This window comes from Alligator mississippiensis, chromosome 8 (assembly GCF_030867095.1).
Source record: "Alligator mississippiensis isolate rAllMis1 chromosome 8, rAllMis1, whole genome shotgun sequence".
NCBI lineage: Eukaryota > Metazoa > Chordata > Crocodylia > Alligatoridae > Alligator > Alligator mississippiensis.
This window is the reverse complement of record NC_081831.1, coordinates 34,570,417-34,586,510: the sequence shown is the minus strand read 5'-3', so window position 1 is coordinate 34,586,510 and position 16,094 is coordinate 34,570,417.

Below are 16,094 nucleotides of genomic sequence, written 5' to 3'. Positions count from 1 at the left end.
GAGCAGACTGCAGCATGGAGCACGGTAATTGTCATGCTCCAGCAGACTCCAAAGTCACATGTATCAGCTCATTCACCACCTTGTCAAGCTTTAGTTAAAGCACCTCTGCCACCATTTTTCAGCACGTGGACACTGATACACACGATGCTCTGGAGCCTTAATTAGAACGGCTCTCAGAGCTGCTCTAATTAAATGTCCCCCTCCCCCCAGCTGCTCCTGGAGCATGACTATAAACACTCTTTGTGACCAAGACAGATTCCCCTTTAGAGCCTCTAAGTGACCCTCCTTGCCTACCTAGAAATAACACTTATGACAGGTACTCCCACCTCAGGCTCTGAATATGCTGACCAAAAAGTATGGTAATGTCCCTATAGTCTGGAGACCAGACAGCAAGGGCTGAAATCTTGGCTTCCTGCAGGACAATACTATATAGACTAAAAGGATATCATGTCCTTAAAGAAGACATGGCAGTTTATCTATATCCAAGATGTGCTGGCTACAGCAGAATAAATCATGATAATTCAAAGTTACTTCATTGAAAAATTAAGCTTCATTGAGAAGGATTTTTGGGGAAAAAATATTTCCAAATAAATATTTAATTTTAAAAATAAATCTCTTGGACAATGTTATATTAAAGAACGTTATGAAAATATTTTTCAATTGTTTATTTTTTTTAATTGGAAAATTCCCATTTTCTCACAAGGTTGTTTTTTTCATCCCATTTCTTCCACTAAAAAAATCTCTCTCATTTATTTTTCCATTGCAAAAAGCTAAAAATAAAAGGGGGGGGGGCACTTTGGACTTTTAAACTTATTTCCCCTGGGGAATTGTGAAATTATTTTTTCTCACTTTTCCAGAGGAACAAGGGAGAAAAAAATAAGGTATTGAAAGAAAAGGAGAGGAAGACAAATCCAAAATACCTTTAACTAAACAAAAAATCCAAAACAAGACAGAGGGGCTGGTGTGTCAAAACATTTCAAACATTTCTTTCACCAGTTCCAAGGGACGCCCCCGCCCATTACAGGATGGGAAGGCCTGGGTGAAGGAGATTCCTTACCCTCCATCAATGCTGACCTCATGAAGGAACACCTTGACAGGCTGGATACCTTCAAGTCACTCGGCCCTGACAGTTTACACCCCAGGGTACTCAAGGAGCTGGCGAGCATCATAGCTCAGCCGATGGCACGGATCTTTGAGAACTCCTGGTGCTCTGGTGAAGTGCCCAAAGACTGGAAGAAGGCCAATGTGATGCCTATCTTCAAGATAGGAAGGAAAGTGGATCCAGCAAACTACAGGCCCATCAGCCTGACCTCTACCCTGGGGAAGGTCTTAGAAAAGATTATCAAAGAAGCCATCCTTAACAGACTGACCGATGGCAACATCCTGAGGGATAGCCAGCACAGGTTTGTTGCAGGTAGGTCTTGTTTGACCAATCTTATTTCCTGTTACCATCAGGTGACCTATCACCTGGACAAGGGAGAGGAGATTGATGTTGTATATCTTGACTTTAAAAAAGCCTTCAATCTGGTATCCCATGATCTTCTCTTGGCAAACCTGGCCAACTGCAGCCTCGGATCCACCACGATCCGCTGGCTGGGAAATTGGCTCCGTGGTCAGACCCAGAGGGTGGTAATTGATGGAAGTCAATCATTGTGGTGCCCTGTGACCAGTGGGGTCCCCCAAGGCTCTGTCCTTGGACCCATATTGTTCAACATCTTCATTAATGATGTGGACATTGGAGTCAGAAGTGGACTGGCCAAGTTCACCGATGACACCAAACTTTGGGGTAAAGTGTCCACACCTGAGGACAGGAGGGTGATCCAGGCTGACCTTGACAGGCTCAGGAAATGGGCGAACGAGAACCTGATGGTGTTTAACACTGAAAAATACAAGGTTCTCCACCTTGGAAACAAAAACCTGCAGCATCCTTATAGGCTCGGCAGTGATACACTGACTAGCACTACAGACGAAAGGGACTGGGGTTCATCATTGACCACAAGATGAACATGAGCCTGCAATGTGATGCTGCTGCTAGTAAAGTGAGCAAAATGCTGGCTTGCATCCATAGATGCTTCTCAAGCAAATCCTGGGATGTCATTCTCCCATTGTACTCGTTCTTGGTGAGGTCGCAGCTGGAGTACTGCATCCAGTTTTGGGTCCTACAATTCAAAAAGGATGTGGAGAAGCTTGAGAGAGTGCAGAGAAGAGCCACACACATAATCAGAGGTCAGGAAAACAGACCTTATGATGAGAGGCTGAGAGCCATGGGACTCTTCAGCCTGGAAAAGTGCAGGCTCAGGGGTGATCTGGTGGCTGCCTATAAGTTTATCAGGGGTGTTCACCAGGCTCTGGGGGAACATTTGTTCACCAGAGCACTACAAGGGATGACAAGCTCGAATGGTCATAAACTCCTCCAAGTCCATTTCAAGCTGGCCATAAGGAAGAACTTCTTTACTGTCCGAGCCCCCAAGGTTTGGAATAGACTGCCACCAGAGGTGGTTCAAGCACCTACTTTGAACGCCTTCAAGAGAAATTTGGATGTTTATCTTGCTGGGATCCTATGGCCCCTGCTGACTTCCTGCCCTTGGGGCAGGGGGCTGCACTTGATGATCTTCTGAGGTCCCTTGCAGCCTTAATGTCTATTAAATCTATGAAAAAGTTAAAAATAGAGTGGAAAAGGTTAAACTGTTATACATTAAAATTCCTAATTTTCTCTCAAAAATATTCTCAGAGAAAATCCAGAATTCATATTAATACTATTCCTCATATCCCCAATTAACTCAAAGAGTCACTGCCAGACTTATGAATTGAATAGCTCAGGTAGAGTAAGAACCACACCTCCCTCCATGCCTGTTTTCTTGCATTCCCCCATCTGTCTGTCTGTATTCACCTGTTGTTTCTTGTATCTCAGTGTAAGTTCTCTAGAGAGACGGGGTTTCTTTGTTTTGCATTTGTACAGTACCAGTCCAATGGCATCTTGGTCCATGACTGAGGGTCCTAGGAACTATCACATTAATTCATTACTATTAATTATAATTGTTGTTGTTGTTATGACCAAAGAAGAGTCTCTTATTTGAATAACATTTCTTATTGTGCTGTGTCTAGCTGAAAAAGCAGAAATAGCCAAAAAATCACAAAAAAAAGTTTGTTCTCTTGTATTTTTTTTTCCACATGAATACAAGGAGTACCAGAAATCCATCAAGAAAAGAAGTTGCTTCTTGTGCTCTTGAAGTTTCACGCATTGTAGACCCTAAATTTCTGAAGGCTTCTCAGAACCACATCTCCCAGCTTTTGTGAGTCTTTCAGTACCAGATATTAGAATGTTCAGTGACCATCACGATTTTCATACTTCTGTGCTGTGTGGAGGAAACTGAGTTTTCTGGACATTCAGAGATCTATTAGGCAGTGTGACTTTAGTGTTGTGTTCCAAAGCTTCATCACACAACACATCCCAGTGATATCACATCAGACTAAGACTGCAGTAACTCAATATCACATTGAGACATGATGGAACAAGGGTCACAAGTAACACCTTATGACAGTGTTGCAGTGCTGCACAACATGTTTATGGTGTCCCACATGCCAGCTACAAACTAGTCAGCAGCCATACCATGGGTTAGATTCTCCAGTCCATGCAGGATCTGTAAATCAGCATAGTCCAATTGAAATCAATGAAGCTATATCAGTCTACACCAGCCTGAGCACCTGGCCAGGTTGTTCTTGTGCAGTTTTTGCTGTGAAGCACTATGTTAAATTGTCAGACTTAGGACAGAAGACCTTGGCTATTTTATATCTACAGCACCTACAACAGGGCACTGGTCCACAGCCAGGACTCTGAGGCACTATGGTAATACATATAGATAAAAGTAGTAATATGGGTTCATTATGGAGATGTAGCTCTGACCCCAGATTGGCCCCACTTCCTTGCTGCAGGCAAAAGCCTCAGTGGAGCCTGTGTAATACTTCATAGAACCTGTCCCTTAATGCAAACATTGATAATAAAGGTTTCCCAAAAATGCCAGCAATCAGCTAGTCTTTATTAGTGCCCCGGGCTTCCAGCAGTACAACACATAACAAATATGCAAAACAAATAGCTTATATCAGGCGCAAGACTTTGGACTTCAGTACATCAAGCAATTAATTCATATCATGCTAAAAGACTATGCTGAATTCAGTTGGCTGAGCAAATAATTCGAATATGAAAGAGAAAACATTGGGAGACTGCAAACGTTGGTGCTGTTTAACCCAGTTATGCAAGATCTACTGTTAACAGAAATGCCAACATGGTAGAAAGACAGTTATATTCTCATTACTGTTGTTTGTTGGCTTGTGTGTATTGTTTTAGTGACTAATGACATGGACCAAAACTTTAGGCACCACATGTCTTCTTGTTGTTAATCTGACAATTAGAAGACTTGGCTGGTGCCAAAGGGCTATGGCTGAAATAGCATCATTTCCCACAGCACATTGTAGTGTTCCTTGTGAAAAAATGCATCCGAGTTTTGAATTTCTGATAAATTCTGATGCCAGAGGCAGGGGGAAAAAGTGCCCACAGCCTCTGTTCGCTGCCAATGACAACAAGAAATAATGTAATGAATTTCAAGTTAGTTGTGGGTTTAACTTGTCTTAAAGAACAGCTAAGGACAATGTTGTATACTTATAGGTGGTTTTTATCTTTACCGTGTTCCTTCTGAAAGATGGTTAACAGTCTACGAATCTGAATCTATGAGGTTATAGTTGCTGGAAGCAAGCACAGGTCTGTGAGATACAGGCTTTGAATCAATTCCCTCTTCATTCAGACGTTAAGGTGTCACTGTTTGGGTCTAAACACTACAACCTGTTTAAGGACTGCAGCCAAGAAACAAGTTCCACCCACTCACTAGTACCCTGCATGAGTGGAGTGGCTCTGAGAGTGCCCCAACACTGCTCTCAGGCTTTCTATCTTGAGAGACCCTGAATGCAGTGCTGGGGTGCACCCTTAGGATGGCACTAAGTCATCTACACTACAGGGCCTAGTTGCTAGATTGGTGTGCATGAAGCAGGAGTAGGGTTTGTTTCTTGGCTGGTAGGTGATATAAACATGGCCAAACTGACAGTCTCCCACTCAGCAAAATGGCTCTTTCTTTTATTCCCTGCCCTTCTAGCAACTGAACTGGGTCTTCCAGACATTTTCCCTTCAGCAGGCTCTGGGGTCAAAATCTAGCCTTTTAGAGGCCCAAGCTGAGTCCTGTAAATGATTTACCAGTTAAGAGGATCCTTTGCTTTCAGTCATAAAACAAAGCAATCAGCAAATCTCTTATCTGCCTCAAGTCCATCCAGTTGTAAGGAAATGGCCTTGAGTCTATCCATGATCTGTGTCAGTTGGTTTGTTCAACACCTTTCCAGTCTTTTCAAAGGCATGTTTGACTTCTAAGGAGACTCTAAGACCTCTAAGAAAAAAGGAGAACCTGGTTCTTGGGCTGGTGTGAATCCTCTGAGAAAGGGCTTCTTTTATCTTTGTGCCCCATGCAACTGTGAGGACAATGTCTCTTGCTCAACAAAGGATAAATTATAATAGCTGTCATTGATGACTGGGCTATACAATGCACTTTCACCCAGTATTTCACCCAGCACAATGCCGTGCTTATAAATGAGTGTAAACCTGACTCAGAAATACTGGAGGGCTTTGGAGTAAGCCATGTGGGTGGTAGGGGTAATGGTTGGTTTGCAGTTAAGAGGCAGGAGTGTGGCCTGGTACCTAGAGGAGGAGTCTGCAATCCTGGGTTATATTCAGAGATGGGAGTGAGCTGAGACCCTGTCTCTGAAGTTCCACTTACAAGTCTCAGAGCGTTGCCTAGTGTTTAATACGGAAAGAACTGGGAAGCAGCACTCCTGAATTCTGGCCCTGACTTTTGGAGAGTGTGGGAGTCTAGCAGTCAGAGCCCAGGAGGTGGTGAGTCGGGACTTCTGGGGTCTACCCTTAGTGCAAGTTGTTGGGCTAGATATGGTAAATATAGGGCACAGACTGATCAAATGTTCACTTTAGCCTTAAGATCTCTGAAGTCACTGCAGTTTGAGGGCATTTCAGTCTGCATGTAAGATAGAACTAGGTGGTTCAGGCTAACTTTCAGTTCAAGTCCTATCTTTGCCAATACCTGGCAAGTGATGGATCATGAATCCTAGCTGACTTATTCACCTAATTATATCAGAATTATATAGCATAAGCTTTCGTAAGCACAGGGGTTACTTCACCATAGAATCATAAAAAAATAGAGTTGGAAAGGACCTCAGGAGGTCATTTACCCAAGTCCCCAATGATGAAGCATCTGATGAAGTAAGCCCACTGCTTATGAAAGCATATGCTATACATCTCTAATTTACTCTATATAAGGTGCAAATGTGCCCTGCCTTCTGCCTGACTTCATTCTAATATAGCTAACAACCTCTTTTTGCCTTATTCACCACTATCTCCCAGGGATTTATGGACAGAGTGAGGCACTTTATTCAGGGAAAAAAGCAGGACAAACACCCTTCAGATAGTGGCCTGCTTGCTGGTCTAGGGTACTTTCTCCTTCAGCTACCCAGCAGGGGCTCTCTAGGGCAGCGGTTCTCAACCTTTTTTTTACCAGGACCCATTTGTAAACATCAATGGCCAGTCCCGACCCAGTGCCCCTCACTCCTGACCCACTGCCCCTGCCCCAGGCCCCAGTGTGTGGGGCAGGGGGTGGCTATGTGGGGTGGGTGGAGGGGAATGGGGGGCACCAAGCAGCCCCTTGCAGACTGGAACTCTGCCACGGTTTCTCACTTTTTCTCCTTTAAAGGAAAATCAATTTTTAAAGTTTGTTGATCCATTTTCCATGTCCCTTTCATATATTCTTGTGACCCACAGATTGAGAAATGCTGCTTTAGGGCACTGTTCACTTTGGGACAGTTTTGCTCACTCTGCTTCAGTCCAAAACCCATACAAACTGAACTCTTTCAGTCTCTACACCTCTTTTCCTCTAGATGAGAATGGAAATATCTTACAGTTCCTTTTCTCCTGTTTACAGAGAGGTGTAAACGCCTACATAAGGCTCAAGGTAATATGGTGTATAACAGCACTCTTTTTAAAAATGTGTGAGATTTTTGTTCTCTTTTCTATAAAGTGCCACAAACTAGGGGCAATAGGTATGTAGCTGAAGAGACAAAACTCCAGCTCCTCTCCAATAAATCTGCCATTATTCCCTCACACTCAGATGAATGACATAGGATTTGCACCAGGGGAAGCTAAGCCCTGTGTCCTGCTGATACTGATTTTGGACTCCTGTGCAGTGGCTGCGAGTAGTGTGCTGCACAGGGGGGAATGTCACTCCCAGAGCATTTATTTCATCATGGTTAGATTCACAGATTTGCAAGGCTTACAAAACAATGCTGTTTGGCCCCCAAGCCCCTTTCTGCTCCTGCCACAGAAATATAAGACCACCTGCTTTTCCCCTGTGCAATTTGCATCTGACAAATCCTTTCCAGCCTCCTTCAAAGAAACACTTCTGCCCCCTCTGATCCCCACCCCCGCTTCCCCCAACAAGCACCACACATGCAGTGGCCAAACCAGTTGGATCACTCTGGGAACTTGCTCTGAAAAGTAGCAGGGAGGGAACATAAGCCTGCTGCCTTATACAATCAGGAGCAGCAGTAACGGAGGGGTGGGGGCCAGGAAAAAACCGGAAACCAGCCAGAAACCTGCCAATAAGCAGTTCAGCCTGCTGGCAGTGGAAGGAAGGTGTATCGCACAATGGTTGATATCCTCAGCTGGTGAAAACTGGCTGTAAAATAGCTGGCTGTGACAGTGGCTTGTTGGTTGACAATCACAATCCAGGAAAACAAAGGATCTTTCAGTCCCATCCTCCAGCTCCCTGGGAAATCATCTTCCAGCTGAGAACTAAGCTGTGTCAGGAAGCAGGCCTGGCTCTCTAGAGATTGTGGTTACCATGAACACATGAGAACAGTGACTTGTCATTAATTGAGCCAGCGGGAGGATTAACATTAGTAATTTCATTGCATGAGCAATATGCCATGAGTGTTGGTATTCACCCCTAGGCTCCATTGCATTGGATGCCCTACCATTGCACAAGACGACACAGCCTCTACTCTGCAGTCTACAATCTCATTCAAAGCAGTATGCAAGTGAGAATTGCAGCCAGTAGAAAGGAAAGAAAGATCATGGTAAAAATAAGATTGGCCTGGCTACATGGGCTGGAATCAGGAGTGTTGTTAAGTAAAAACACTTGTAATAATTAACTGACTGGATTCAGGTGTCCCTGATTGACTTTTCTTGGAAGAATCTCCACAGAAGTAAGTCTAGAACAGGACTTGAAAGGAAAAGAGATTAGTCATTTATCTTAAAACAAAATTTCCATAATCTAAAATATTTTGAGATTTCAAACATCGGTTTTTTTGTTCCATGTCAAAACAACAGTGAGACCTTGCAGCATGTTTCACAGTGTAAGGCTGTCCTCCCAATAGGGCATTCACGTTCAATGCAGAAGACTCAGGGGCTGCATCTACACGAGACACATTAATGCTCATTAGCCTAATTTAATGTGTATAATGCACACACATCTACACATGCATGCCCTTAATGTGCATTTAAAATGGCGAAATTAGGCTGCATTAACACACATGTAGACACAACCTGGCACTAACTTTAGTGCTCACTAGAATTAAATTTGCTTAATGCTCACTAGAATTAAATTTAGTTGAGCTTAAATGCATGTGTAGACACTTCCAGGGTCAAGTCCTTATTTCTTCAGAGCAGTAACTTTTACCTGGGTCTCCCAGGTAAGTGCCATAACCACTGAGTTATTGGCAGTTCTGATGTGAGTTAGTTTCTCTCACCAGACTACACCATACATGAGACTCCATACCAAAGAAAATGTACTGAGAACTGATACATTTCCATGAAAAGTTTGATTTCAAGGCATCTGAGCTTTCAAAAAATACCCCACAATGCTTAATATAAAAAAAAAACCCCTCACCCAGCTATAATAGTGACTGTAAACATCAGATCATGGAGTGGGACTCTGTTCACAGGGGCTGGAACAGCAGAGACATAGGTATATCTATGAGGGAAACAGACAGGCATTGAGGTAGCTTTGCTGCAATGGTGGACAAGAAAAGAAGGTGAGAATCAAATCTTGATTCCAAATCAATGGAAGATGAAAAGCCAATGGAGAGACTGAAAAAAGAGAGTATCTATGATCAGAATGAGCACCCTGCCTTGGAAGGTTAGAACGAGCAGAGTTTTCACCTCACACGGACTAGCACAAGTAGCAGTGCTGCTCTCTGTTATACCAAAAGGCATTGGCAAGCACTTTACCAAGTGGCAGAGATCTAGTAGACCTATTAGTTCAGAGCTCTGTTCCTCGTGACATGGGTGCTCCTGGGTTAAACTAGGAATAAACTATAGCTCATTGGGCCCGTCTGCATGTCTCTGTATGGCAACATTGCTATGGTGCTGTGCTTTAGTACTTACTTTTGAAAGTACTAAAGCACAGAGCAGTATGGGTGGTTACTGTGCCATGTGTATGGCGCATGGTTAGATTTCACCGCTGTGTTGCCATAGCAGCGCACTATACCAGGGAAGCGCTATGTTGACATAGCTGCAGATCATGTGCAGACTGTCACTATGTCACTATAGGGTGATGTGTAGATGTGCCCATTGTATGTTAACTCATTCCATGTCATGTTTCCTCTAACATGAATACCCATCCAGGCCCAAAGGTTTGATCAAGATTTGAGATGAAATTTTCAAAAGTCTTTAGTGGGTTGAGAACCTAAGTTCCAATTAGCAAAATGGTTTGGATGTTTAAGAGTCTAAGTCTCACTGAAAGTAAAATCAACAGTGACAGCAAATGCATAGCAAACGCCCAGGTGACTCGAACAGGATTAGGTTCTTCCTCTCCTTGGTTACTGGCCATAGCCTTAGCACAATCAAAAAGGAAACTCAGGAACTTATCCCAAGATGCTGGCACAAGACTCTGAGAGTCTGGCTCATGTTACCTGGACATTCATGCAGGACCTGATCTACTGACCCATAAAACTCAGTCCCATGCCTCACTGTCAAGAATGAGCAGATAACCTGAGACATAACAGCAGACCTGAGGATTGCAGCGCACCAGCCACAGAACATGGAAAGAATCAGGTCATTTGGGACACAGTCCTGTATTTTTCAACTGTGGGCTCCACACACCAAATCAAAACACATGCTAGCTGTGCTGCCAGGCTGAATTGGTGGTCCTGGGTGCAGCACTCCTTGTTGATCCCCAAGAGGAGGTACCAAATGGAAATGGCTGGAAGTGATGTAAGGAACTGGTGAGAGCTACATCCACATCTGCTACAGCACATTTCAGCCCAGGATCTCAAAGCATTTTACTGGAATTTGTTTTTTTAAGGCTGAAATTTTCAATGATGTCTAGCAAAAGCTCCCATTAAAACTAAGGTCTCAGCCTCAGCTGCTCTGTACAATAGAAAAATATCCTCCCTACCGTTTTACAGGAAGGGAAAGAAAAGACAGGGAGAGGGGAAGCGACTCAATGATGGGCATAGAACCCAGGTTTCCTGACTCTCAAGTTTCTGCTTTCACCACCAGGCTCTGCTTCCAAATGATGTGCCAATGACAGTCTTGAAGGGAGTCAATTGCAGAGCTAAAAGTAGAAGCTGGGAGTCCTGGCCACCAGTCCTGGGGTCTAATCTCTAGACCATGATCCTTTCCAGCTCAGACGGGCTCCCTTTGCTACCAGCCCTTGAGGTTATATTCTCATGGGTTCTGATTGATACCAAATGAGTTTTGGTTCCCATCTCAACATTGAATAAAGAATGACTGGGTGTATGACATCAAAAAACAGTAAATTTCCAGGCACTGAGGGAAAAATACAAGGACATGCCTCAGCACGTACCCATGGGGAAACATCTGCAAAGCATGAGAAGCAAGTGAGCCAGCTGCCTCCAAAAATCCCACATTACACAACGACAGTCCAACAGCACATGAACGGTTAACTGCAAGTGTGTGTCATGCCGTTGGAATGTGCCTGTTCTTTCTTTCACCTATTGCCTCCTGCGGGAGGTGTATTCCTGGGGCCGGTTTCTCATGGAAACAATTCTTTAAAAGCAGTGAAGCCGCAAAACATCCCCCTGACATTTAACTCTGCTGGTCATCTCATTAATAAAAGTAGTCATCAGTGCCCCAGAGAGGTCTGAACCCATATCATTCCCTGATGCTAACTGGGAAGAAAGCACCTTGCTTTAACAGTCACTGCCTTCTAACTAACTCTGTTTTGCCTCATTTCTCTGTCTCTGTTTTTTCCACGTGTATAGAAAAAACCTCCTCGAGACCTACAAGACTCCTATACCTGCTTCTCCTTTCTTCCTGCCCTATGCATAATGTATGTAACCATATATTCCATTTCTATTCTGACTCTCTTGTTTTTCCTTATTTCATCTGATTCTTCGCTGCTACTTCTTGCTTTTTTTGTCTACAAAATTCGTAGCACTGTAACTACACTGATATAGCTGAATCCCAGTGTAGATTCAGATATGGTACCAGTGTGCTTTGCTAGTCCCATTCAAGAAGGCAAATAAAATACAGTGGGATAAGGCACCTTTAGAACTGCATCCATGCTGAGGATAGTGCCAGTTTAATTATTTCAGGAGAAAACCCACTCTTAACTGAAATAATTATACCAATACAACCTGTTCAGCCTCAGCAAGAGGAGACTGAGGGGGGATTTGGTGGCTGCCTACAAACTCATCAGGGGAGATCAACAGCAAATAGGTAGAGCCCTTTTCTCCCCAGCACCACCTGGGGTGACGAACAACAATGGTAATAATCTGATGGAGAATAGGTTTAGGTTAGAGATCAGAAGGCAATATTTTACAGTTAGGGTGGTCAAAATCTGGAACCAACTTCCCAGGCAGGTGGTCCTCGCCCCTACCTTGGGCAAATTCAAGAGGAGGTTGGACGATCACCTCTCTGGGGTCTTGTGAATCCAGCATTCATTTCTGCCTGTGGCAGGGGGTCAGGCTAGATGATCTGATCAGGTCTCTCCTGACCCTAGCTACTATGAAACTATGAAACAACCACTGTAAGCTAACAGGCCTGGCCTTTGGGAAAAGTGGCCTGGGAAAGGTGACCTGGCCTAGGAAAGGTGTTTTAGCATAAACCTAAGGTGTGAGTTTAAACCAATACTGTTCTATGCAAATTGTTTTCCGTGTGGACACCCTTATACCAGACTAAATGCATTACATAGGCATCAATATCTATATAGCTGTAGCTGTATAACTGCTAAACATATTCCCAGGTACACCAGGCCTCAGTTGATTCAAAGACTGTAAGACCAAGGCGGGGAGTGGGGCAGAGCTGTGTGTGAAAATCCAGAGACTGGCATCAGAGTGAGTGTTGTGTTGCAGGTTGCCACTGTTATACATTAATAAAGCTGGCTGTGAAGATCCCAGGACTAGCATAGCAGTGAGCATTGGTTGCAAGTCAGCAGTAAGGTGCATTAGCAGAGCTATGTGTGGAGAACCCGGGATTGGCATAACAAGTGTTGTGCTGCAGGTCAGCAGTGAGGTGTGTTGGCAAAGCTCTGAGGAAGCTAAGCAGAGGATATTGCAGCATGGATTAAGTTCCATTGGCTGAACTGCATGGGGAAGCTTCCAGAGCTACTGTAGATAGGACAAAATGAAACCACCTTAATTTAAAGCAAAGTTTCAGGAAAAAAATTCTACCTGTGAGGATAGTGAAATGCTGGACTAGACCATCTGGGGAGGTGGTAGAACCTTCTTCAGGAGAGGTTTTTAAGAACAGGTTGGACCATGGGTTGACAGCCTACTGCTCACAGGCCAGATCCACCCTGCCAAGGTATTTCATTCAGTCCACAAAGTCCAGACACTGGTGACAATTCACTAGTGTGGGAATTGGGGTCACAATTCAGAAGCTGGGTTGCAGTTGCATCAGTGGCAATTTGATAGCATAGGAAGCAGCAGCAGCAGCAGTGGTTGGGTTGCAAGTGGCAGCCAACCTGAGACTGAGCTGAATTATGTCAGTCCAACACTCCTGAAAGGTTGCTGACCCCTGGGTTAGACAAACATCTGTCAGGGATGCTTTAGCTATATTTGATTTTGCCTCATTGTAGGGGGAGCCACTAGAAGATTTCTGGAGGTCCCTCTTCTAGTCCTATATGACTATGACTCAATGATACATGTATGTATATAGAATCTATATACAACTTTGCTTTTGTTGTTAGTCACTCATCTTTGTACACGTTGAGCTCACCTTTATTCCACCTACAATTGGCCTTTTCTGTACTCTTTAGATATGCCTCAGAACAGCACTTGCAATATGTGCCAGGTGCCTGGACAATGCCATGTGAATTAGTGTCCCCTACACAGGCTGTGGGGTTCATGGAGGTGATTTATGTGTCTTTAGCTACAGTTCTGCAAAGGGAAATGGTTGTAGCTCATGTCAGCTACAAGAGAGATGAGATTTTCCAAAGGCTTTGATTTGGTTTTCAGTGCTCTTTACCACCTCCCAGCTGCCAGTCACTCACCTAGCACTCCAGGCAAAAAGGTGGTTCAGCATTGTTCCACTGAACTCCAAAGAGAAGCTTCCAGTGAATTAGTAGGCAAAAGTGTAGGCAGTGAGGGTCATAAGTGCATAAATATTATAGGGATTAAAAGTATGACAGGCATTCTCTAAAGGTGCATTAAAAATGTGTCAGCCTGAGTAATACAAATATCCTGGAGGTGTCAGGAATGACTCCATAATTAAGGCTGTGCTGAGGTTTAGAACTGATTTCCAAGGGATGTGGTGCATTCCTTGTCTCTTCCAGACTGGATGTCTTCTGGGTGAATGGGCTTTAGCCAAAAACATGTCACTGGGCTCAGTACTAGAACATTCTCTAGCCCAGAGCTTGCCAGCCAGGGGTACACATACCCCTACGGGCACTTAAAAGGGTCATAGGAGGTAAGCAGCACAGCCTGGTCATGTGGAGAGCAGCGGGGTCTGGCTGATAAGTCTGTTATGGGGGAAGGGGCATGGGGGAGATAGTGGGGCTGGGGCAAGGGCTGCCCAGCTGGGGTGGGGCACAGGACTGAGCTGCACAGAGGAGGTGGCTGCTGCTGCTATGTGCACCCCAGGAAAACATAGGAAGCATGTGCCCCCAGATCTGCACATGGGGTGGGGCGGGCTGGGGCCAGGGGCTGCACCAGGCTCTTCCCAGTAAGGGTGTTAGGCCGGGGTGGCACCAAGCTCTTCCTGGCAGGGGCTGAGCTGGGCTGTGCTCAGGATGGGCAGTGGCGGTGCTGGGAGGAGGAGCTGGGGGGCTATGGCAAATTCTGGAGTGGCTGCAGCCCTTCCTGTAGCCCCCTCCCAGCACCACCACTGCCTGCCCCGAGCCCAGCCCAGCCCAGCCCCTGCCAGGAAGAACCCAGCACAGCCCTGGCCCCAGCCCACCCGGCATGCAGATTCGGGGGCATGCGCCCCCCGTGCTTTCCAGGGTGTGTGCAGCAGTGACAGCCGCCACCCCCTGTACCTCCTGGATGAGCTGTGGCTCCATCCTGCGCTCTGCCCCAGCTGCACAGTGCCTCCCTCTGCTCCAGGCCCAGCCCCAGTCTCACTCTCTCCCTCCCTCCCTCACCGCAGGAGCCTAGGTGAGCAGGGCTAAAGGTGCAGGGGTGAAGGAGGGCTGCAGCCACTCCAGAATTCACCATAGCCTCACTAGCTCCTCCTTCCCAGCACACTGCCACCCACCTCGAGCACAGCCCAGCCCCTCACCAAGAGCAGCCCAGCACCAGGCGCAGTCTGCCCACGCCCCACACACAGATCTGGGTGCACATGCCCCCTCCCGCCATGTCCTCCTGGGGTGCATGTGGTGGCAGTAGCTGCCCTCGCCACATGGCTCAGTTCCACACTCTGCTCTGGCTGGGCAGCCTCTGCCCCAGCCCCAGCCCTAGCTCCACTCTCTCCCCCACCTCTGGGGCCTCAATCTGCTCCTCCTGCAGCGGCAGCCCACCCTTACCCTGTGCACAGATCCAGGAGCACACACACCCCATGCACTCCTGGGTTGTGTGCAGGAGCGGGAGCCATCCACACTCCCTGCACCCTGCAACTGAGCCACTTGCAGCTCTGTCCCATGCTCTGTCTCAGCTGTGCAGAGCATGCACCAGCTCCACTCCCTCCCTCACTGCGGGGGCCTTGATCTGCACCCCCCACCCTTAAAAACAAGAAAAAAATATAAACGGATGTGTGAGCTGAAATTTTGAGACAGAAGGGGTACACTTGTTAAATAAAAGTTGAAAACCCCTGCTCTGGTTGGACCTCTATTACCAGGAGGTCCAACCAGAAGGTTTCTTCTGGCCCTAACATCTATGAATTTGTACTTAGTCTGGAATTTTTAAAGGAGCCCAAAGGTTGAGCATACAAATCCCACTGACATTTTTGTCATTCATTATGGATACCTAATTCCCTCAGGTCCACCGAAATTTCCAATCCTTAAAGGAAGACCAAGAACACTTCATTTCACACTCTTATAATGAACATTTTTGGCAGTCAACTCAGTCATGCTGCAGGCTGCCACTGGCTTTTCTGCACTATTCATTTGTTAAAGGAGTTACTCATATCTATGAAATTCAAATGGTTCCTTTGTAACACGGTAGCCCAAGAGTCAGAGTGTTTTTGCCTCCTTTTAGCTAACAACTGCAGTCTGCATAGTCTGCATTTCACAAAAACATACACACGCTGTGTACTCCCTGCACTGTTCCACATTACTCCCGTATGAACAACACCCTACAAATTACCACCCACTTTGGTATACAAGCGACCCTCACCATTCGTGGGGGATTCATTCTCGTATCCCCTGAAAACGGCGAAATCCATGAAGAAGGCACTGCGTTCATGAACGCAGTGCCCCCGGCGGTGTGGGGGAGTGAGTGGGGGAATGGCAATGGTGGTGACGGTGGGAGCATGGCGGCAGTGGCAGGATCACAGCAGCAGGAGCCTGGCGGCAGCAAGCACAGAACTCCTGAGGAGCTCCTGGAAGTGTATAAAGTATATTTAAAACACAGGTTCAGCATTCACAAAT